Below are 26,225 nucleotides of genomic sequence, written 5' to 3' on the forward strand. Positions count from 1 at the left end.
GGAACCTGTTTGACTGTTTGACTTACTTACATTACTGCAGCGGCTCCCACAACAGCTAGGACTGGACTGTCGGCCGCCTCCTATGTAAGGGACTTTTGTTCTGTTGTGTTCCATAGTCTTGTTCTGATGTCTTTTGCTTTAAGAGTAAGGACCTTCTGGTTTCTTCTGCTTTTATTGGTACACAGCATGTTGGCTCTGTGTTTGGTTGCTTGTTTGCAGGGAATACACGTATCTCTCAGATTTTGTGCTATATGAAAGTTCATGTGTACTTAGTAAAGTGGTGCTTAGTGAAATTTGACTCCCACTGTGAGGTGCTGTGTGGGTGGAATCTTAGTTCTATTAAGGTCTTTGGGGGGTGATCTTGTCATTAGGTGGGGCATGATTCAGTCCTGGTGGCTGGAGAAGAGACGTATAAACACGTGCACTTAGTATTTTCTGCTGTGTGGACTCCGTTAGCAAGAAGACTATCACTCTCTGTCCTAGGTACCTCCAGGACCTTATGCTACAATAAAGCTTATTTTTTTTTTAGAGTATAAATAATCTGCCTCTAGTATTTTATTACAACACTAAAAGATATAATAATACAACCAGTTACCCAATAAAAGGCCCTAATTGGCACTCTTGTGTGTTTTATACATGTTTATCTTTGTTTCCTAATATATGATATTATATATTTGTACTATAAAATAAAATTTCCTCCATTTCCAATGCGAATGCCAGAATTTATCCAGCGTGTATGTTTTCGTTTAGATCCCTTACCTTCTCTCTTTGCATCTTTATTTCTCATTTCCCCCTGGTTCTCTCCGAATTTCTTCCTTTTCCTGGTTTTTGTTCTTATCTCTTTGGCACCCACACATTTTCCCTTAAATATAAGCATCTAACCTTTAAGCAAAGTATGAGTGGATCTGAATTTCACATAAATATTCACACATGTCCTGATTCATATAGTGCACAAACTTTACCGAACTTGCAAATAATTTCCAACTTTAGGCTAGACCTGGAATTTCCTGGAACTTTCTAAACAGCTAAGGTGGTGTAACCTAAAAACTGTGAGTGCACTCAACTACTTGTTTCAGTCCAGAAGTATTAAAGCACTGAAAATTGAGCATATTTAATCTTTATTTGCCTGTGTACCCAGAACACACCGCAAACCATAGGCTACCCATATAGATCGTTGATAAAAGAGGGGGCTGGGAGAGGATGCTCTCTTTATTTCCCATGCAGACATTAATATTTCATTGTTCTTAGTGTTGGATACATTCTTTGTTGTTGCGAGAGCTGTATTTCTTTACTCCCTTCCATGGCAGAGGCCTGTACTCAGCATGTGTGACTGAAAGCTGGGACCATAGCTAGGATCATGACTCCCCATGAGGGTATCTGGATATTCGCTGTCACAGGCCAAAGAGAGCTAGGAGTTCTCTGAATGACCCAGGCTTGATATTGCTCCAGTGTCTCTAGAAAAAAAATTCCCAAATGAAAGAAGGTGACATATGAGCATCAGACCCCACGGGTGGCCTGCCATGACTGGAATTCCCTTAGTCATTCAAGAGATCAGTTTAGACTTTGAAAAAATATCAGTGATCCCAGAACTGTCAGAGATGAACTTGCTTTGTTCCCCAATGAACACCACAAAGTCCACTGCCTTTCTTTGAAAGCCTAATATAATTTGCCACCACCTAGCATCTTAGTGGCCAAAGGTAGATTCTAAAGAAAAAGCCACGTGTAACCCTCTTTTGAGCGAGACAGCTTTTGGGAGGCTTGGATGTGTGACTAATTCTCTAAACAGCGTTAGCTGGAAACGACGGCTCTTTTCAGTGTTTCTTTGTTTGAATTCAACCTCTCTCCACTGAATATCCAGTGGTGAGGCTGCCATAGGGAACAGCATTGGATTTAGAAAATCAAAGTTGTAATGTTTCATGGTGTGACCTCCCCCTCCCTAAGTAGCTTGCTGCCCCAGTTGGAAGAAGTCCAAGCTGACAACACTTCCCAGGGAAACTCAGGCCTGTGACCCAGAAGTTCCCTGGGAAATGTCTGAGAAAAGGCACTAGATGGCAATATTGCTTAGGAAATGAGAGAAGGGCTTGTTGTTGGTAATGGTTTAAAAAAATAAAAAAGCCCTCAGATAGTATCTACAACATCATTACTAGCTTAACTGCTTAACTGCTCACTGCAGACTTGGAAAATATATTGATAATGAATGGTCAGAATAAAAATATAGAGTGTCAGAAAATCTACTAAACAACTATGTCATAGCACCCCATAAAATGTGTTTGCTCTTTTCAAGGCCCAAGAAGCAATTTCTTAAGCACAAGGGGTGAGGGTGGGAGTATTTCTTGTCTGTCTGTCTGTCTCTCTGTTTATCCACTATCTATCTATCTATCAATAATCTATCAGTCAATATCTATCAATCATCCATTTGTCTATCATTTATTAATCATCTATCATCTATATCTCTATGCATCATCTATCATTTTAATTAATCATCTATCTATCTATCTATCTATCTATCTATCTATAATCTATCAATCAATATCTATCAATCATCCATTTGTCTATCATTTATTAATCATCTATCATCTATATCTCTATGCATCATCTATCATTTTAATTAATCATCTATCTATCTATCTATCTATCTATCTATCAATCTATCTATCCATCTATCTATCTCATCTATCTAGTATTTTAAAAATTCAGTCTAACACCACCAATCCGAAGTTCTTACTGAGATGCAATAAACTACTTGGGATGTTAGTTTTTACTCTTCCTGTCCCTCAGAGAACCTGACCTGCATTCCCAGCACTCACATATGACTAATGACCACCTCGATGTCAGTTGTACAGGATCTCATGCTTTCCTCTGTCCTCTAAAGGTATCTGCACATACATGGTGCACACAAACTCAGGAAGGCATACATGTGCGAGAGTGCTCACACACACACACACACACACACACACACTTTGGTTTTACACACACACACACACACACACACACTTTGGTTTTACAACAACAGAGACAAATTACTAATACAAGTTATTTCATATGGAATGAGGGAAAAAAGTGACTTCTTGGGTTAGATTAATGAACAGACACAAATCACGATAGGTGTCTCCCAGCTAAGCAGAGCTGGTTTGGAGACAACATGGTACATTCAGAGCTTGGAAAACGTTTTCCCATAAACCCCAAAGATGTTGACACAGCTTATTGTAGATTTATTCCCTTGTTTCTTGATACTGAGTTAAAAATGAGTTATTGGCATTTAAAGCAACAGCTTAAATTACCTCATTTGAATTCAAATTTTGATCTGTTATGCTTTTCCTAAAGAAACAAAAAAATAAATGAAAGAGAGAGACAGAAGAGAAGAAAGAGGAGAAAGAGGAAGAGGGGAAGAAGAAAAGAAAAGAGGGAAGAAAGAAAAGAAAGGGAGGGAGGGAGAGAGAGGAAGAAGGAGAAGAAGGAGGAGGAGGAGAGGGAGGAGGAGGAGAGAGAGAATGAACTTTATTGAATTTTGTTTCACTGGGGGGAGGAGATGAGGCTTTCCAAGAATTTGAAGATGTCATTTAAATCCATCTTGAAGCTTTCTCCCCCCACCCAGGCCATTGGGTGCTGTGCAGTTCAGAATGGTCTCTCTCAAGCAATAATGCTACTACAGCTCTTGAGGTTTGGTTGTAGGTTCTTCTCAAGAAACTTCATTCCCAGTATAAATCAGCTGTGTCCCTAAGCAGATTGGTAAGGACCATTTTGCTTTCTCAATTGCAGTAAGACTTACTTTTTGAAGATAATGTTTTTATTAATACTTTGAGAATTTGTATAAACAATATGTTTTGTTTATATTTACCCCAGCTCGTCCACCTAACTCCTCCCAGATCTAGTCCCCATTTTCTTCCCACTCTGTCCCAAGGTTATGTCCCATTTCCTCTCAATCCACAAAGTCTAGTTTGATTGTGGGGCCAATCCACTGGATTGTGATCAATCTACCAGAGCCATACCCCTGAAAAAATAAAAAAAAAAAAAAGGATTTCCCCTCCATTAGAAACTGTCATCTGCAAATAGCTCTTTCGGTGGCCAGGACTTGTGAGAACTCCCTGTTGATGCTAGATGTTGCCTGGCTTGATTTTGCCAGCTCTTCATATCTCTCTCTCTCTCTCTCTCTCTCTCTCTCTCTCTCTCTCTGTGTGTGTGTGTGTGTGTGTGTGTGTGTGTAAAAATGACTAGCTTAGTTCCTGTATCTGGTGACAGGGCTGTGGCTAGGCACGGATCCCGCCAGCCCACTGACACCTTATTCCTGGGGGTGTTTCAGGTCCTCCCCTGATCATGTCAGTCTGACATTACTGGCTGCTCTAAAAACAGTGTGTTTCATCTTTCAAGGGAAGAGTGAACAAAATGGAAGGAATTCAGCAGCCAGAGGCTCTTGTTTGAGTAAAATATCTTCATTCCTATTGAAAGGGAACATCTTGTGTTGGAGAGGCAGAAAGACAGATACGGACAGATAGTGGAGCCTGGCTGCCTGCCGGACACAGCGCTGCTGTGCATTCTTTGGCTGGGTGTTTGAAATGTGTGTCTTTTTCGCTATGTTGAAGAACTGCCTTCAGCACAGTTAACCTGATACTACCACACCACAGTCTGAGATTCTGCTTGGAGAGACCCCACTAACCCACCTCTCTGTTAAGATCCTTTCCCAGAGAATGAAATGCATTTAAATCTAGTCATTAATTTCTAAATATGCCGATGTTGGCAGTAAATCTGTGGGGACCAAAGAAACCTTTCTTTTCCTTTCCACAGATGTAGGATCCATGCAGAATGCCAACTACTGGGCCCCCGGCAAATTTCTGTTTTGATTTTTAATGTACGAAAATAGAGGTACTGGAGAGTCGGCTTAACAATTAGGAGCACTTGCTGATCTTGCATAGTGTCTGGGTTCTATTCCCAGCATCCACATGGTGGCTAAAAACTGCCTGTAATTCCTGTTCTAGGGGTTTTGACGATTTCTTCTGACTTCTATAGATACCAGGAATCCACTTGGTCTACTTACGCATAGTGAAAGAAAATAGAAGTAGTTTAATAATTTTAGGGCACAAGTAAACATCAGAATTTCGTTGTACTTCCTCAAATTTTTAGACAGAGAAACAAACCAGGCTGGCTTTTAGAACATTTTCTTTCTTTCTTTCTTTCTTTCTTTCTTTCTTTCTTTCTTTCTTTCTTCCTTCCTTTCTTTCTTCCTTTCTTTCTTCATTCACTCCCTCCTTCCCTTCTGTCTTCCTTCCTTTATCTGTGTCTGTCTTTTTGTCTTTCTCTCTTTCAATGTAGAGACTAATGTAGTGGCCCTGGCTGACTTGAAGCTCATTATGTAAACTAGACTGGCCTTAAACTCACAGATATCTACCTGTCTCTGTCTCCCAAATGTTCAAATAAAGGTATATGACTAACTTATGCATGAGTGTGTGTGTGTGTGTGTGTGTGTGTGTGTGTGTGTGTGTGTGTGTACCTTAGTTTTTCACCAAAGCCTTTACATGTGAAATAAATGCATGGGAACAGTGCCTGAACCCAGTTTGTCGGCTGAGCCCTTTATAACAAGCTGTCCCTCCATGACCGTTCTCCAAGATCCCCTATAGGTAAAAGTTTTTATTGTCAGACACTCCAAACAATTGCTTTGGTGCTTTGTGCTTCCTTTCTTCCTTTTAAACGTGCACATGCAGTCCCATCAGTAGACACAGGGCCAGCAGGCTTGTTCCACGATGCTCTTCCTGCTCCATAGTCTTGCCTGCACTGTCAGCTTCAGCCCCAGGGCTCTGCCTGACTATAGACCTTTGAACTTTGATGTCCCAGAACCCAGAGGGAGCAAATGCGGAGGGAGGGACAGGGATGGTGTGATGTTAAGCACATCAGCCTCTGAGCTTTTTTGAGAGAAGACAGCTGGGCATGACTTCATCATGTTCCCTCGTTTGGAGCTTTAAGAACATCAGACTGTCTGGGCTCCCCGGGGAACTGGGCTTCCAAGTAAGTTGGGATAGCAGGGTGCACTGAGATGAAGATATTGCTTGCTTCTAGGGATGGTTCCCTCCTCACTTAGACAAGCACTTTTCAGGGCCAGCCCAAGCAAGGCAGGATTTGGTCCTTTTGAAAGCATGCAGGCTCACTGCTCACTTCAGACTCTGGCACGACACAAGCTGGAGTCTGCTCTGGATGGTTTTGCCTTGCATGTGTGAGGTATCCTGGTAAAGAAGCTTGTGTGTCCAAAAGGGAAGGTTCAAAATCTAGTCAGCCATGATTCCTGAAGCCATCGCTCCCAGAGTGGCTTCCGAGTGGAGTGAATGCCAGCTTCAGACATGGGGTGCCATGGTCCCTCCCAGCTGTACATTGTCACGTCAGTAGCTTCAGTCACAAAGTGCCAATATCCCTCTAGAGGATGACAAAATTGTCCCAGGATGTCAGGTAACCCTGGACAAAGGTTGACAGCTTTCTGTTTTAGGATCTTTCTGCACCTTGAGCACCTTGCTTCCCGAGAAACCCCACCCAGCCCCAGCCCTTCATCCCATGTCTCTGAGTCACTACATTTTCTGGCTTGCCATTCTTGACTTTGGGCAGTCATGGGTGTTCTAGGAACCCCATGTTTTTAACTTTGGGTCAGCACTTCCTCTTACTGGTGCAAGAACAAGTAATAGTGTGCAGGTTGTGGCCACACATGTTTTCTTAACAGATGCACTGAAACAATTTTTTTTTGAAAAGTAGTGAGACTTGTGCATAAGGACTTAATGTTTTGTTTTTAATGGAAAAGAAAGCAGACACTTTGAGAGCAACCTTAAAGCCACCAAAGAGTATTTTTGGCTATTTTGCCACAGAGGAATGGTAAGTGTTAATAAAGATGCTTATTTATTAGAGCTTGTTATTATACAAAATGTGTATTAAAACATCATATTGTACGCATAAAACTGGGTAATTATGACTGGGGTAGGGGCGGCTCTGGAGAGATGACTTAGCAGTTAAGAGTGTTTGACACTCTTGTTGAGGATTAGAGTTTTGTTTCCAGCCCTCACATGTGGGGTTTAGAACTAAGTGTAACTTCAGATCCTGGGGAATCTAACACCAATTTTTGATTTCTGTAGGTAGCCCTATGCATAGGTACATAAACACAAATATATGTGCACACACACACACACACACAAGCAATATATATATATATACATATATATTATATATATATATATATATATATATATATATATATATATTAAAAAATAAAGCAAGCATTTCCCTCAGCCAACCATACCAGGGGCATCTTGTTCACTGTATGCTTATCAGCCTTTGCAGGGTTATAGACAGGAAGAAGAGCTATGAGGTAAGGATTCTCTGCTTTTGTTTTTGCCATGAAGAACCCATAAGAGCTGGGCACAAAAATCAATGCACCATCTCTTTTCTCTGTAATGAGACGGCTTCTGCAGAATCCCCATCCTACATGAGCCAAGTAACTGGCATCATTTCTGATTTGCTCAGGCCTGGGGTTCTGATAACAGGAAGCAAGACTCCATTTCTTCCCAGCACGGGCAGTTTTGACATCACATGGGAGGATGTATGAGCACAAATACTTTGTTTAGTCCAATGGAAGTCAAACACGGAAGGTTTTCCACTCTGCTGATGTAAAAGTCTAGCAAAATAGGAATAGTCACAGCACCTCCCTCACCTTCATTTTCCTATTAAAATAGATTACAGCAAAGTCTGAATAGTATTCATTCTTTAATACTTGGCTAAATCCTTTGGCCGGCCTGCTCTCATCTTTACTAATTAAAAATTTAATTAACTTGAATACATGAACACAGGCAGGGCACAAGCTTGGGTTTTATGTGTGCCCGACTTGGAGAACTCATAGGCAGCTCATGGGGTCTTGTTTTTGGCCTGAACCTGCAGGGGCTTGTTATCCAGCCTCCACCTCTCTGACTGCCATATGCTCTCACCGCAACTTTAATCAGGACCAGACGTAGCCTGATGTAAAATAACATCTGAAAGCTTCGAGAAGTCACCCAAATAAAACTGGAGCAGCTGGAGCCCACAGGCTAGGAGGAGTGGGTTCAGAAACCATCATTTCAAGTCTAGATTTCCAGTCCATCTTAAAGGGAACACAGCTCATATCTTGGAACCCTGGAAACACTGTCTGACCTTGGGGGCTTCCTGTGAACCTGAACTTGGCTTGAAACTGGTTTAGGAAATGACAAATGCTTTTTGTGGGTGATAATGTGGCTGGGCCTGCGACCATTTGGCTTCAATAAGGATTCGAATATGGGTTTCCAGTAAGTAGAAAGAAAGAAAATGAACATTGTCACAGGTCAAGTCTGCATGTGTCTTTACAAGAGTTGATTTTAGTTGAATCACATCACTACAGCCACAGGGAAGCTTTATGGGATGGAGGAAACAGCCAATGAAGTGTCCTTGGCATAAAGTGGCATGGGGAATTGTGTTTGGAGCCTTAGCTTCGTTTTGGGGAGAAGACTGAAACACAGAGGCAGACAGGCTTGGCTTGATGACAATCTCAGTTCAGCGCTTCCTCTCGGGAGGAGTGGAGGTGGCAGTGTCCCTAGAGAGCAGCAGCCATTACCTGCCACAGGCTGGCATTTCCATCCTTGGTGGAAGCATCTGGACCTGTAATGTTCACTTGCTTTGTAGCATTCCCTGGCTCTGTGCACAGAGAACTTAGTAGCTGGAGACACTGAACCTTCCCTTCTAGTCTTGTCACCTCCTAGGTTAGCACTCAGAAGACCTCTTCATTTATTGTTGTACAATGGGGACAGAAAGGTCAACCAGATGTACTCTATTTGAGGCACCAGGGGAACTGTTACAGAAGCAGGATGTGTGGACCCCTTTGGTTATTAGAGTTTTGAGTTCCAGAAAATCCACAAATGGCTCCTCTCTAAGCAGAGGAATGAAGTATCTCTATTGACATAGAACTGATGAATGTGCTTCCCAGGACATCTCAAGCTTCTCAGAGGGAGCAGATTACACCCATGTAATACAGTTTATACCCATGAGTCTGTATGTCTATTATTTGGGGTGCATAATGTTTCTGAGGTTCAACTAGCCTGGATTTCTCTTTAAAGGTTCTTCTGGCATGTTGGATGATGCGTGTGAGTTAGTAGTGTGTGATCTAGTCTTTTTTGACACATGAAATATTAGTTTCACTTTTCCTTGCTATATATAATGTGTTGCCAGCTCTCTGCTTCTGTGACAAAATATCTGAGATAATTAACTTAAAGAGAGCAAAGATTTATTTGGGCTTGTCTTTTGGAGTTTCTATCTTAAAAAGGGGTAGACCCATGGTTAGAGTTTCAAGTCAAGTGCTGGGTAGCAATGGTGGGAAATGTAGCAGAGCGAATGACTCATGCCATGGCCAGGAAACAAAACCAATCTACCAACCAACTAACCAACAAACCAACCATCCAACCATCCATCCAATCAACCAACCAACCATCTAACCAACCATCTAACCAACCATCTAACCAACCAACCAACCAATTAACCAACCAACCAACCAACCAACCAACCAACCAACCAACCAATTAACCAACCAATCAACCAACCAACCAACCAACCAACCAACCACTCATCAACAACAAAGCCATAAGAAAAGAAAAAGTGGCTGAGGTTTAATAGTCCACATTGAAGGAACATTCCAGAGATCTAAAGGTCTTCCACAAAATTTTTCTTCTTAAAGTCACACTACACTTCCCTGTTAGATGAAACTTTCGACACATGGACTTTTGATAGATTTTCAACATCCAAACCATGAATGGAATACACTGAAGAGTGTCTTTTAAAAGAGAATTTTAAAGCTCAACATTTGATAATAGAAAACTCAACTTTATTAGAGATAATGCACTCAGAAGCAATTGCACAATGACACAGACTACACTCCCATTGAAATTGATAGTCAAAAATGTGGGTGTGATTAAGCCTTCCTTGAGAATTTAAAATTTAATTTTGTTTTTCTGCAACAGGGTCACATGTAGGTTGGGCTGGCTTGAACTCAATATGTAACTTTGAACTACTGATCCTCCTGACAGCTTCTCAGTGCTGCAATTGTAGGCTCGTGCAATCATCCTCAGTTCCCTGTGGTGCTGGGGATCAAACTCAGGTCCTCATGCATGCCAGGTAAGCACCTTACCCACTTAGCGACTTCCCTCATACATCCTTATATACTCTAAGTAAAAAGTATCCAGTACTAATTGAATAACATTAGTAAAATGGAAGATGGGAAAAGTGCTAGCAGAAAATTAACAAGGTGGGCTCCTGCAAGAACATGTCTCTGAATATGACAAGGGTGCACTCATAGTCTTTCAACAATATGGCTTCCTGCATAAGATAACACCAAACTAGCACAGATGTGGAATCAGTTCACAAGCCCTCATCCCCCCTTAATTGAAAAGCTAAAAGCAGGGAGCTGGAAAGATAGCTTGTTAGGGCAGAGCACATATTACTCATCGAAATTAGGCTCTTCCAGAAGACCTGAGTTCTATCCCCAGCACCCACATCAGGTGACTCACAAACACCTGTGACTTCAGCTCTAGAGCGATCTTTTGGTTTCTGAAGGAAAAATATACTCACTCACATGCACACGCCATGAGGGGAGGGAAAGAGGGAGGGGGAGGGAGAGAGGGAGAGAGGAGAGGGAGAGGGAGAGGGGGAGGAGGAGAGAATCAACCTTCTCTGGGGTGACCTCTTCTGATAGGTTGGTTACTCAAGGCTAAGTGGTCAGCCCTAAATCTGAGCATGTGAGTCTATGAGTAAATTGGACTAAATGTGTGTATATAATACAATAATAGTCATAGAAGAATTGAGAGAAGATGATGTTGAGGGGCACAGGAGAAGTTGGAGAGAGATAAGGAGAAATAAAAATGATAAAATATAGTATGTTTGTGTGTGTGAAATTCTAACAGTGAGCATTGGTGAGTTCATGAATAAAAAATTAACTGAAAAAAAAAAGAACTCAGGTCTTGGAATAAGACAGACAAGGTTTCCTGGGCTCTGTGCTTACGTTTGCTCCTCATGCATATAGCTTAGCCTATCCAATCTCAGTTCTCTCAATAAACTGAGCATAAGAAGGGCTTCTTCTGGGCTTAAATGAGGTACCTCTGGTCAGTGCCTGCCAGGGATTAGAAGGAGGTTAAGGATAACAGACAAAGTGCCATGTTAATATTGTAAGGACAGATAACAGTTGGTAAAGCCTATCCAGTGATTAATACAGTGAACCCTAATGTAACCAGGGACTTCAGTCATTAGTACAGCTCACTGTTAGACCAATACCTGCTCCAAAGCTACTACAGTAACGCAAAGTGTCAGTAATGAGAACTCAGGGTGGGAGGGTTTGTATAAAAAGTGTTAACGTGATTGTTGCTGATGAAGATGACAAAGTTATCACTTCAAACTTATCCTTCGTCATTTGTGAGGAACAGAGACATGGGTACTGTGAAAAGTCAGGAACATGGTCAGTTCTTATACATCCCGTCAGCTGAGGAAGTAAACCCAGCCCAAACGCACGGACTGGAGAAACAGAACACACCTCCTAAAGACCGGAGGCACAGTGCACTGTGGGGGATTGAGCTGTGAGAGGTCTGGATTTGGTTGCAGCCATCTTTGTTCAGATAATCTACCAAGAGGATAACAGAGACGGCTGCTTATTTCTTCTTTTGAGATTTACATATGGGCCTTAGGCCTTTCAGACTCAGACTCAGCTGACCAAATTTATGGAACTTTTTATCTTTTATCTTTTCTTCTTCTTCTTCTTCTTCTTCTTCTTCTTCTTCTTCTTCTTCTTCTTCTTCTTCTTCTTCTTCTTCTTCTTCTTCTTCTTCTTCTTCTTCTTCTTCTCCTCCTTCTCCTTCTCCTTCTCCTTCTCCTCCTTCTTCTTCTTCTTCGAGTGGGAGTGTTCTCTGTGTAGCCTTAGCTGTCCTGAAACTCAATCTGTAGACCAGGCTGGCTTTAAACTCAGAACTCAGAGATCCACCCACCTCTGCCTCCTGAGTCCTGGGATTAAATGTATGTGCCCCCACCATCTGGCAGAACTTTTTCTTTTTAACTAATCAGAGAGTTTGGGTTTTTAAACTTGAAATTTACTAAAGTTTAGGATTTTAATCCAGAAATACAAAGGGAATAATAATAGAAAAAACATTCTAGTAGGTGCTCAAGTATGCTTTGACCTTAAAGTACAGGAGCTTTTTTGAAAGTGACTTAAAAACTTATCAAAGGCTCTGAAAATTCTCATTAACAAGTCTGCTATTATTCTGTGTTATCAAGAGCAGTGATCTCAGTTGCTCAATTACATTGGAAAAAGAGAAAGAAATGGGCTCTACCACAATTTATGTAACCCAAAATATTCAGACACAATTCATAACTTTTGCTGTAAGAAACAGGGGTGGCAGCCACCTGAGAATTAACACACATTGGGCTTAACTCTGCTTGAGACACTTTGTGACGTCTGGTGGAGGAATGCTCATGAGTCTGCTAGCCAAGGTTTTCACCAGCTGCGCCTGGGTTGCTATTGATGTCTGTGAAGAAACACTGTGCAATTTTACTGGAAAAGTATTTTTTTTTAAAAAAAAAAACCACACGCATTATAAAGAAATGGGGTTAAAAACTTTCCACTTTGCTATAGGACTTGTATTTTTAGTTGTAGGAGAATACTTGGCTTCTTTATTATGCTGGACTCAGCGTGGGACATCTGATGTTCCAAGGAAAAGTCCCAAATGCCATCAACTATTGAATGTACGCGTGTTGACCCTACCTCTGCTCCAGACACCACACACTGTCTCTCTGTCCCCTCTTGACTCCAGTATCTAAGATATGCTCCATTTCCTGTGGAAGGAAATGTGCTGTTCCTTAAAGCATCCCTCTCCCTTCCCCCACCTTCGTTTATCCTGGTTCTGCTTGAACACGTCTCCTTTTTAATAAAATCCCATTTCACTGACACCAAGAAACCAGCTACAGGAAGGCTTTCTGCTAGCCAGGGTCCAGGCCAAATGGAAAAGAGACAGTTTCTGCCTTTCTTTTCCAAGTCGCTTGGTCTTGGCTGATGCTACACTGTAATGTTTTTAGAATACTTCCCAAAGTGTATCTGTGGAGAACAGATCGGGTAAGACATCCCGTAAGAAAATGCTTCATAGTTAGACAATGCCAAGGAATGCTGGAAACCATCTCTGTTCTTGGAAAGCTGCTATGCAAACCAGCAAGAAAAGCTCTAAGAAGATGCTCTGTAGAAAAGAAAAGGCAATTCCTTTTGCATTCCAGTCTCCCACTCAGATTTAAGAGTAACCATTGTAAATAATAATAATGCTTTGAAACACTTTAAGCCATTCTGTCATGCATTGAAGTAGATCAGGGAGTGGTGGAGCATTCTGGCCCGTAAGGACCTGTCTCATGGAGCATGGTCTGTCTCTCATCTCATAGAAGTGCTCTCAGCCACTATAAACATTTTCATTTCAGATCATGACTGGGCTATGGATGGTGATCACATGGGATGGTCAGAAATAAAAACAAGAACCTTACCCCCAACACACACACACACACACATTCACACACACACGAACACTCTCTATCTCACACACACACGGGGGGGGGGGCAGAGAGAGAGAGAGACAGAGAGAGACAGAGAGACAGAGAAATGGATTCTCTCACACATTTCCTTCTAGTGTATAGTGTGGGCAGGGTAAAAAATCACTTTTGCATGAGGAACCTCAACATCCACCACTCACAACACCCGAGCCAGAAATAACAAATTCACCATAACCCACTCCTTTTTTTTTAAACTTTAATTAATGACTTCTGGCAGAGAGAAGAGGCACAAAGACCAGTTCTTGAGTGACTGAACTGGCTCCTTGTTTGCAAATGTCGCATTAGGTGATTTGATTTGGTTGCAAAATTTTTACCTCAACATTTTATATTTAAGATACATCAAAATATGGTACAAACCATTGCATGTTCTTGAGGCTGTCACTGCTTATAGATTAAAATGATATGAGCTAGTTTCAATCAAACATTAAGTAAATGAAAGATCGATTGGTAGGTGGGTGTACTGAAAAGTGTAAACATTGAACACGAATGAATGAGGCTCAGGGAAGCAGACCACACTCGACGTCTAGAGACTACAGTGGTCTAAGCACAAGAGGGGTGGGGGCTGTTGGCTTTTTTTTAAAGGAAGGAAAGGCCAGGTGGGAGGTGGTGGCTTCCTAAAGAAGTTGAGTGCTTTTTCCTAAGTTTCAAAAATTGCACACAAATATCCAATTTAAAACAAATATCCAAAAATATGCTTTTAAAATTTACTCCATTTAAAATTAGTCAGTGCTTATTAAAGAGTCCTGGTGACAGGGCTAGAGAGATGTCTCAACAGTTCAAAGCAATTGCTTCTCTTTCCAAGGATAGAATTTGGTTCTTTGTATCCATGGCAGCTTCCTCACAACCACCTGTAACTCCAGCTCCAAGGGATCTGGTGCCCTCTTCTGGCCTCCATAGATATCAGCATTCAAATTCACACACACACACACACACACACACACACACACACACACACACACACACACACACACATCTCTTCCCTCACTGGTGGAGGACTGCTCTTGGAGAATCAGTCCCCCAGCTTTTCACAACCTGCTCCACCAGAGGATACCCCTATGGCCAGAGAAGCCCTCAGACAGGGAGGAAGAGCTGTAAAAGGCAGCAATCAGTATGTTCCAGAAACATTGTGCAGGGGACAAAAACAGACAAACAAGACCCACAGCCACACTCAAGGATTAAGGGTTGGTTAAATTAGGAGCAGGTCGTTACAAAGTGAGCCTGGCATTGCCCTACAGTCTTATTCTTGAAAACACCACACACGGGTGAACACATGCACGCACGCACACACACACACACACACACACACACACACACACACACACCACTTAAAAATAAAAAAGTAAATCTTAAGAAATAAGCCATGACAGGGCTGTGGATGTAGCTCTGTGTTTATGTTCTTCCCCAACACAATGAGACTGAGAGTTCCGACTGCAGCAGTAAAAGGGATAAAGTAGGAAGACCAAATAATAGAACCCAGAGGAAAAATGAGGAAAAAGGTCAGTAAGGAAGAAAGGAAGAGACAGTATGAGGAGGAGGGAGAGACGGGGGAAGGGAAAGAAGGGGGAATTCTGGGTAAATGACATTGACTGGAAGTCTTTGCCCTCTTCACTTTGTAGTTAGATATTCATTGGTTCCAAGTCAAGGCAGAATTGGTGGGAATTGAATCATATATTTATTTTAAAGGCTGAGTCAGATAAAGAATTTTCAAACCTTAAAAAAAGTTTATTATTGCAACTGTGCGTATATGCTTCTCTCTCTCTCTCTCTCTCTCTCTCTCTCTCTCTCTCTCTCTCTCTCTCTCTCTCTCTCTCTCCTTCTCTCTGTGAGTGTGTGTGTGTGTCTAGGTCAGAGATCAGCTTTCTGGAGTCAGTCCTTTGTTGAAGACCTGTAAGTTGCTGACAGACTGTCATCCATCTGCCATCTCACTATAGGAATGCTGGGGTTACAGATGTATACCACCACACCCCGTCCAATCCCCAGCACCTTGTTTTCCTAAATGAATTCTTACTTGGAAATCTTAGACATGCAATGGTAAGGTGAAGGAAGAGTCTATTGGCATGGTGCCATGGAAGGGCAGGGTGTGGGAGGAGGCTGAGTACTTCACTACAGACCTGTCCTAATCTTTGCTTTGGCTACACAGCCTGAAAATTTCTAGGTGAGCGAAATAGGTCCCGAGGCTTCTTGCACACTGGGCATGCTAATACTGAATCTTCTTACCTTGTGAGGTTGAGCTCAAGAATAGCACAGACCAGTCAGAACTTAAAATTCTCGGGGCATGGTGAATAACCGAAGAGAGGTTATTCTTAGACAGTCTTAATGCAGCGTCCCTCCTAGACTTTGAGTGTGGCCGAGAGCAATCCTTTAAAGTGGGGGAGAGATTGACAGCTCCTGCTTTGTCTCAAAAGTCAAAACCCCAATCTTTGCTTGCCCGGCTGCTGGGTGTGATGTCGTGTATATCCTTTTGTGGAACTGGGCTGAGCTGACGGGACGTAGCACTCAGGTGCACATCAGAGAAACGTCCGAAGCTTTTTTCTTTAACCTTGCATCAATAAAGACTCTCACATTGAGAATTTGGATTCACATACAGAAGAGAAAAATGTCCATGCAGCCCCCCCCCACATTGTTGATGCTTTGGATTGAGCATCTGAGGCTTCCTCTACTGTGTTGTACCTGATGTTGTTTGGGAGGCAGGCATCCACCTGCAGTTGGGCACCACGACACCCATTTATTCAGTTGTTGAATTGAGTGTTATCTATGGATGATTCATGGTATTGACCAGAAAACGGCATGTTTGCACACCACAGCGTCCTGCTTAGTCATGGGAATCGACGCTGCCCTCGTACTTGTTCAGGACTCTGGAAGTACAATTCCTCAAGACTGTCTGGGGAGAACCCAGATGCAGTGTGTAATAGCTGCATGCCAGCATCACAGAGACATGGACAGTTGTTTACGGAACATACTGTAAAGGGGCAAAGACTTTCTTCCTGATGGCTGCCTAGGCAAAGAGCAAGTCTATCCTGCCATTGAAGCTAGAAATGACCATCTCAGGGCAGCTGTCATGGGATCCCGAGGAGACAGAACAGATGGAATAAGAATTTTCTGGTTATCACTTGACTAAGGGTTATATAACAAGAACTTCCTCAAAACTAGAACTATAGATTCATGGTAGAACACATTGTATGTCTTTTCTACTGAAGTTGTAAGTGCAACCTGTGTCTCACAAATTGCAAGGCTGTGAATAAAGGATACCATGTTTGTTTGCTTTTCAGGTACTTTGCATTTCTAAAATTTGGTGTAATGCCTAGCACATAGTAGGCACACCTAGCACATAGTAGGTGCTCCTTTTATCTGGTTATACCCTTATTGTTCTTCTTGGACCTGTATTGGCATCCATCCCAGCACTTTCTGTCAAGCGGGGTAGCTCTCTTCCTGTGTGGGAGCTACATTTCACCATTTTCTTTAAAAGCACTTTGAAGAAATTGCCAAGCCCATTGATGCTTCGGCCTCCAGTTACTAGCTTGTCTTACAAGATGGGAATCCCTTCCTGACTTCTTTGTTTTTGCCCATAGATCTGACTGCCAGATTTTATTACCATCTCTGCCTAAAAATACTGGTCTTAAGAAGCCAGTTTACCATTCCTGACAGGAGGCAAAATAATTACAAGTCTCTAGGGCAAGTTTTATGAGGCAAAATGCATTTTAGAGCAGCCAGGGGAGCTGAGCCCACTTTAAATAGGTAAAAAAGACAGTGTGTCTCTTGGGTTTGCAAATGTCTGAATAGGGAAATGATCCAGAAACCCCCAGTCAGCTACCCCCAGCCCCTACCCACCAAAGACATCGAAGGTAATGTGGAGTCTCCTGGAAGAGCTGAGGATCATTATTCAGTGCACAGACAGGCTGTGGGTGGCACATTTCATAGATCAAAGAAACGGGGCACCCATTTTGCTAACTAAAATGTCCATAGCATGCCTGTTGTTTAAAGTCTGGAACTTGGGGCAATTGAGAAAACCAGAGTCATGAAGCAAGTACAGCTTTCTAAGTTTTGGGGATCAGGGTAGGAGCTGCATTGCAGAAGCCAAGTGATTTGGGGCTTTCTGTGAGTCCCAGCTGATAGTCAGCCATCTAATTCTGGCTCCACAATTAATAGTGTTCCCAGGTAATCATAGTCTCTACTTTGTATTTCAATTTCTCCACCTATCAAGTTTATTACAATACTTACCTTGTAGTGTATTTGTTCAAGGTTCCAATTAATTAGTACCCATAAAGTTCTTAGTGTTCTAATATGTAGTACTCATAAATGACCCCATTAATATTTTCTGAGGTGTACATACCTTTTCACTTAAACTCTATTTTTTAAAACATTTTATTGATTTTCTTGTGATTTTCACATTATACAACCCAATTACATTTAATTCCCAGTTCCTTCATATGCAATGTCCACTCTCGAAAACTCCTCCCAAAAAACAAAGTCCGACAGGAAAAGCAGAAACCCATCTACTATGAAAGCTGTGTTGTGTCCCACAATATACCGTTTTGTCCAGAACGGACCGTCACAGAACTTAAGTTAGGGATATCTTAGATGAAATTTAGCAACCTCCACTAGATTCACAGAGAATCAAGACACAGGTGTCATCACAGAGTTGACTGCCCCAGGGTTCCCCTTTAGCTTTCTATTGCAAATGAGGAGCTCCCCAACTACTACTTAAGACCACAATAACGAGGAAATCTGGGCTTCACTCTTGATTACTAATCACCAGGACATAATTCTGGATTGAATATCTCTAGGTCATGTGTGGCTTTCCAATAGCAAAGATTTATGATCCAGATGAACAAAGAAATAAATAGCAAATAACAGCTTTGATTAAGTGGATGAAGAAGAAAGCCCGAGTTCTATTTACTCCCTGCCAACTCCACTCAGTTTGTGCGTGTACAGGCTACAGTTGCTTGAAATTAATTAACAGATCAAGGCAACCCAGAGGAAATTAAATCCCAGACAAAAATGGATCTATGCCCTGGATCATTAAGTAACATGTGAATATATATGCACACACATACATATTTTAAATCACATTTGAGAGGTTGTTCATCTACTATTGTCTAAAATTCTTTGAAGGCTCAGATGTTCTCAGTGAGGCAGGCAACCACAGGCGAATGTTTTTCAGATAGAGTGTACTAATTTCTTTGAGTATAAATGAAATTTAATATTCCCTGTGTGTGTGTGTGTATGTGTGTGTGTATGTGTGTGTGTGCGTGTGCATGCATGTGATATTTTAATAGTTTTTTTCTCATCTAAGGAGTTCAAGCACAGTTACTCATTTTTCACCTGTGTAAAACAATTATTAGACTTTAAGCAACAACTTTTAATTTCTTTTACTTGTCTGCCAGGAACTTTTGACAATTACTGTTTAATGCTATGCTAGAAGAAAGGAAAACAGGGATGACAGAGAGAGGAAGAAAGGGAAAAACGGAGGGAGGAAGAAAAAGATGTGTTTCAAATGTCTTGAATACTATTTCATTGTCTGAAACAATAAATTTTAATATTCAACATGAAATTATTAAGGTTTTGACATCCATATTATGCAGTTACCGTAAGACAGAAAATTAAGCAGGATACTGTGGAGAATAAACTGAAATAAAAAGATTTAACAGACACCTAAAACTTAGAGAAAATGTCTAAAAAAGAGAAAGTAGCTTTAAAGTTTATTACGCTTACTGTGCTGGTGCTGTTTGGAGAAGTTTCAGGGTTGTGGGGACAACCTCATTTCCAGATTTCTAAATGAGCATTTGCTCACCAGTATCAGCAGAAATTCTTGATTCTCTGAGTTCTTGAGCAGAGGCTTCAAAAACTTTGAAATGTTATGAAACTCTTCAATACGAATTTTCAACTGTTGTTAAAACATGGTCCTTGGTCCCATCTGTCATTTGTCTCTAGCTGTTTTCTGATTCATCTGTCCTTCTTGGAATACCCTATGAATATGAATACAGATGATTCCCATCATACACATGCATGAAGAATCAATTTTTTATTTTATTTAAATGGCAGAGGCCAAAGCTAGCTTTGGAAATGAATGGGTGGTTTGAATAAATACTCAGTATAGGTTCCCAATGTCTGGGAGCCTTGGCTTCTCCCCTTGCTCCACAACAGAAGGAAAGCCAAAGGCCCCTCAGGGTGAGGCTTCTCAGATACTGGCCCTTACCCTTAATTTTCTTTGAGCATACTGAAAGGTTTTCCATAGTGTTTGTGGGCATGTGCACGCGCACGTGCACACACACAAAACACACACACACACATACACACACACACACTTTAAAATGTAGTTAGGGGGAGATATCCATGATGATTATATAATGTTGTTATTAAAAACCACACTTTGGGGCTGGAGACATGACTTAGTGGTTAAGAGGATCGGCTGCTCCTGTAAAGAAGTTGGGTTCAATTTCCAGCAACAACATGGCAGCTTGTGTCTGTTTGTAACTCCAGTTTTGTGGGATCCATGGCACCAGGCATGCATTTGGTACACACACACACACACACACACACACACACACACACACACGAAAATATTTAAACACATAAAAAATATAAAATAACAATTTTTAAAAAGCCACTGTTTATTAAACAGAATTCCCAGTGGCAGTTGTAAACTGTTGATCAAGGACATACCATAGACCCCCAAACACCAAGAACTATTGCTATTCTTATTAATTGCCCATCAGAATTAGATGGTAAGACCTGCCCTCCCCCTTCAGTCTTAAGATAGAGTGAAATCAAACTGGAACTGACCTGGAAGCTCACTTCCAGATGGGTAGCTTTTATAGTGACAGAAAAGCAATACAGGTTGCATGGGAGATGGGGCATTAATGGTATTATCCAGTTGTGAACCTTATGAACTTTAATTTTTACCTGTCAAGCAAGATGTGTCCATTGATGTAATAGTGGCACAGCAGTTGTGGGGATAACCATATGCTCTCAGATTATATATGAGGCCTAATTTACCAATGGGAGTGCATAGCTGGTAATGTAAACCTGGGAGTAAGGGAAGATTTATGTCTCAGAAAGTCATAGGCCACAGGGAGAAAGTCACTGGCATTGCTTAGCTAAATTGACATGACAACCAAGTACATTCTAAATATTTGTATTTATATCCATAAACAAATGTTACTGTCAGCCTTAGTCAAAGAAGCTGCTCTTTGCAGTGAAAGGCAGTGGATGCAGAAGATCATGGCTGCTCAAAGAGTTTAGCATGTGCCAACCGGCAGTTAAACAGAACATGTATATCACAGTCTCTTCTAAGGCTCAGGGAATATCATGCAAAAGGAAGCATCAAAAAATGTAAGAGCCAAAAGACAGGGTAATGCTGTCTTTAAGTCACAACACAGTCATCAAAAACCTGATCTCATAGTAGCTAGAGTAACCTGTATAGGCTTGTGAAAGACAGGTTCTATTAATAGCTGTGAATCGGGGAGGAGCTCATGGGGTATACCCCTCCCTGCAGAGTAATTTGATGTTCATGGTTTCCGAGGAGGAAAGAGTTATTCCTTTTCAGCAAGCTCACTAGGCTCCAATGTACAGTTTTAAAGTGATGGTCACACAGATGGTCCTGGTAAACTCTGGTGCAAAACAACAACAACAACAACAAAATGACAGAGCACTGTAAAAGAATCTGTAGTAAGGAGGGGTGTTGGGAAGGAGAGAGATACCTGGAGATCAGGGGGAAGAGGAAACAGAATTACAGAATCACCAGAGAACAAAATTAATTAATTAAAGAACTTTGATAGTGGATGAATGATGAATATATCTTTTACAAGGCACATTTGAAAAACTTTAGGCTTTTAGTAACTTTTCCTTTTGTAACTGTTTACTAACAAACATTAGATACACATTTCATAGATGCACACAGCATGCACTGATCAAATATAGTCTCTGGCCTCTGTCCTAATTTGTGTGCCCTTCACAATGTCTACTAACCACTTTTAACTTTCAGGCAAACGTTTTTAAAGTCTATACAAATGGGAAAGAGTGCATCCCTTTCTGATTCTGTATATTTCATTTTACATAATGTCCTGGAGGTCAATCTTCTTGATTTCATGTCTGACTCCATAATAAGATCCAGTTACACTTACTCTCTCTGATAATGACAGGATTCTCTCTCATTCTTTTTCACAGATCAATACTACTCTATTGGTTATCTGCACCACATTTTAACTGCTTAGCTCTTGTTGAGTACCTGGACTGATTTCATCTACAAATAGACTTGAATCCTTAAGGAAACTCTACTCACTTAAAGCATACAATTTGATTCTTTTGGGCACACATACAATGGCATGAGAGTACCATCAACATCATGACATGAATATTCCTATAAGGCACCTGCAGTTTCCTCATTTTCTATAATCTTCCCCTTCTATCCACCCTCTCAGTTAAAACCCTTATTTGCTTCCTGTTACTATAAACTTATTTGTTCTTTTCAGCATTTGATAGTAACAAAATCATAACTATTTTGAGATTATATGCACAGTTTGTTTTGATAGTGCAATCCACTTGATGGCCAAATGGTGAGGATATACTACAAATTAGTTTTGGGTGGACATTTGCTTAAGGGCCACACAATGACTAAATGGTGAAAATCCCAAGAATTCTTCCACAAAGTGCTATACCATTATTCATTACTTAAAGCATTTCAGTTGTTCCAGAATTTTGCCAACATTTGTCATGCTCAATCCTTCTCATAATAGGCAAATTTAGTGATAACTTTCTTCTTAGGAAGTTAGCTTATAGCACTTCACGATTGAACTACCTGTGAATTATAAGTTTTATGAACTTAATTTTTCATCTGGATGATGGGTATTTCTTTTTAGTTGGCTAATTCAGTACAACAGCTGGATACAAACCCAAGACTATGAATCTCTATTTTGTTTCTGATCTTGCAGGGTAAACAGTATTTTACTGGAAAGTTTGATGTTAGCTATGGACTTTTGCAAATGTTTTAGAAGTTTCCATAAATGTCTAGTTTCTTGAGAGTTTCAGTTAATAGCGGATGTTTGTTGAATATAGTTTTTTTTTTCATATGTTGAGACAACCCTATACTTTCCCTCTGTTTATAAAAATAGGGAAATATTTTTGATCGATTTGAATGTTAAACCAATATTCATTTCTGGATAAAACACCCTGCTCAGCAATCTTCTATTATTCTTCCCTCATATAGTTTAGATTTCCTAAAGTTTTGTTTGGGATTTTTTACCTCTATATTCATGAAAGATGGTTATAGTTAATTATTTTCTTATGTCTGGGTTTAGTAATGCAGAAATGATGGTTTCATGCAACCAACCAGGAAGCATAGAATTAATATTTTTAGGCAAACTCCCCACTGATCTCATCTGGCCCTACAGATTTTTTATAAAATGTTTCAAAACTACACATAAAAATGTTACATTGGATACAAGGCTATTCAGATTACTTCCCATGTAGCTTTGGTGAATTATTCCATCCTAGTTGTTGGATTGATTGACACAAAGTTCTTGTCAATATCCCCTCATTATCCTTTGAATAGTCCTAAAAACATTTAGTAAGCCATGTGTTCTCTGTTCACGTTTTCACAAATCTGGCTACAGGTTTATCATATCAATAACTAGTATGTTAGGTTACTTGGCAAACCTTCTGGTTCTCTTTGCCTTTCTTAGGTGGACCCTGGCTTGTTTAGGATTAATTTTAGCATTTCCCTGATATTTGGCTCCAAAACTCTAGAGTCTTTGACCTTTCTCGACATAGCTTTTGTCTCCTTGATTCAGGGAGACTGCACATTGTGCCTGGCTCCCCAGTTCTGTCCTCTGTGAGGGGGAACTCTGGTTCACTCACTCTGTTTGCTTCTCACATAGCAGTGATTACTGTCCTTTTCAACCTGGGTTTTGCTATCTTGAAGAGCTTGCTTTCATGATTTTATTGGTCCTGTTTTTAAGTAATTACAGGCAGGAAAGCAAATCTGCACCACATTCCTTGTTGTATGGCAGGAAGCTGATATCACTCAGAGTTTTAAAGGCTAGTGTTTATTGAGAACTGTCCTCTCAATGATTCTAGGAACAATACAGTAAGCGGAAAAGCACAAAACAAGAATGGGCCAAGAATGGGGTTTTCACCCAGATGTGACTGTTGCCAAATACACTTTCTTAACCAGGCTCTTCCTGTGGCTATGACTGTCAAGAAGGAGACAAATAGCTTTGTCTTATGTTCACCAGTGTGGAGCTCATCCCTTTCAGAGATATCCTTTTTACTTCTTTTAGTGTGTATGTGTGTGTGGTGGGAGTGGGTTGTATGCATCTCTCTCTCTCTCTCTCTCTCTCTCTGTGTGTGTGTGTGTGTGTGTGTGTGTGTGTGTGTGTGTGTGTTCACTTGCCTATACATGTGCAGGTGGACATGTGGAAACTAGAAGTCTATAGCAATGTCTACATGTGTCATCCCAACCTTATTTAAAATTTTTTTTGAGGCAAGGTCTCAAAAGTTTGAGACTTGAAGCTGGAGCTCACTGATTTGCTGTCACGGCTGGTGAGTGGGTCCTCAGGACTTGCCTGTGTCCCCTCACCAGTGCTGGGGTACAGATATTTGCTCCTATGACTGGCTTTAAGTGGGTGCTAGGATCTAAATTCAGGTGCTCACAATTTTGCAGCAAGCACATTGACCACTGATCCATCTCTCCTGCCTCTTTCCTTCTCCTTCTTGCAGCAGATGCCAAGTGGGGAAACCCTATAGGGTCCACAATATAAAGCCTGATGTTAAGATTTCCTTTTGACCATAGTGTTAGTCTACGTGGGACCCTGACTTATTTTCTCTGTATGTATTGAGGCAAATTGAGGCTGAAATTTTATACAATAATAAATTTCCACTGAAAATGCATTGATTTTGATGAAGTAATTTCTATCTTCATTCAAACAAGAGGAGAAAAAGTTTAAATGCTGTGAAGACATCTCTAAAGTTTGAATGGGAGGAAAAATGAGGTTCAATTTTCAAGTCCACTGCCAACTTGAGTGTGAGCCCTGCTGTGAGAGTTTTTCTGTGGAAAGATCAAGTGGTACATGCTCACAGCACATTCAGGGAGCTCAAGAAAGCCCCACAGGACAGAATCACTCTCGGGCCAACAGTTTACACACAGCAAACGAGTCTTGTGTTATTGATCTTTTTGAAAGGAATATTAGCACATAATTACAGTGGTGACTCTGGGATAAATTTGAGTACAATTATGATGTTCTCAATTACTTGACACTCAAGCAGTTTTGATGATGTCATGTTAAAAGCAGAGATGCACAGACTCTAATCCAAAGCTTGAGGGTGGGTGCTGTACTCAAAGTTAGGATTTGACTTCTTTTTCCAGTTTCCTTGTTCTCTCTTCCTCCTCCAACTCTCCTCCCCCTCTCTGTCTCTCTGTCTCTCTGTCTCTGTCTCTCTCTCTCTCTCTCTCTCTCTCTCTCTCTCTCTCTCTCTCTCTGTGTGTGTGTGTGTGTGTGTGTATGTGTTGGGGGAGGTAACTTAGTTCCCAACCATCTTACGCTGCAGGCAGAGATCTGGAGTACACTTGGTGTTTTGTAAAAGGTGAGGAAAGGCTTAAGATCTTAGCTGGGCTTAGGATGGAAGGGCCCTGGTCAGAGCATGATGTGTTCTTATAAATTTTATATTCTCAATCTAAATCCTCCCAACCTCTGTGGGCATCCCCAGAGATGGAGTGCCTAGACCCATGATTAGGCAGTGAAGGTTTACAGGGAAGTCCCAAATATGACTCTGGCTTAAGCCCTGCTCTTGAATCGGTTAGAACTATACTTCCCAGAGCTTCAGCTGTGCAGGGGACCTATCATGGATGTAAGGAGTAAGAGAGAGAGAAGAGAGAGAGAGAGAGAGAGAGAGAGAGAGAGAGAGAGAGAGAGAGAGAGAGAGAGAGAGCACAGTTTCCCATTCCATCATACAAGCACTATGAAGGCTGGCTTACCATGAGTTGAATACAGTCCTTTACAAGAGCCTAGGTGGAGAGGATTGTGGGAAGGAAGAATGTGTATCAGAGGAGACCATGTGTTATTTTGGTAGTTCACAGGCCATTGATGTTTTCCCTCTTTTTTCTCCCATTTCGGAAAAATCTTAGTTGCAGACAAAGAAGTCAACTGTGACTGAAGCAAAAACAGAGTGTTGGCAAAAGCAGCTGCTGTCAAGATGAGAGGGAGGGGAGATGGCAAAAATACTAGGCAGGTACAGCGTGTTGGCAGGGATGGAATGGCTTGGCAAGGAATGGCTACTCTCCAGCCTCTGGCACTGAAGGCTGAGCTTCCTCTTCCAACAACTGCAGAGCTTGTGTTCTGAGCACAGTGGAAACACAATATCCCATGTCTAAACACTCAAAGGCTATAAATAATTACAGAACAAGTACTCAGTCGAATGAAATATCACGTTCCCTTCTCTTGACAAATATGTTTCACTAATCAGCTGAAAAAGTCAAACATAAGAATTTTCAGCTTCTTAGTTTCTAATGGATGCCCCATCTGAGACCAGAGTACATCCCTCTTATTGGACCACACCAGTCTACTTCATAAACACCAGCCACTTCTGCAGATAGCATCCCTTGACCTTCCTTTGTGTCTAAGGATGTGAAGAGTCTG

The sequence above is a fragment of the Micromys minutus genome (assembly GCF_963924665.1).
Source record: "Micromys minutus genome assembly, chromosome: 1".
Taxonomy (NCBI): domain Eukaryota; kingdom Metazoa; phylum Chordata; class Mammalia; order Rodentia; family Muridae; genus Micromys; species Micromys minutus.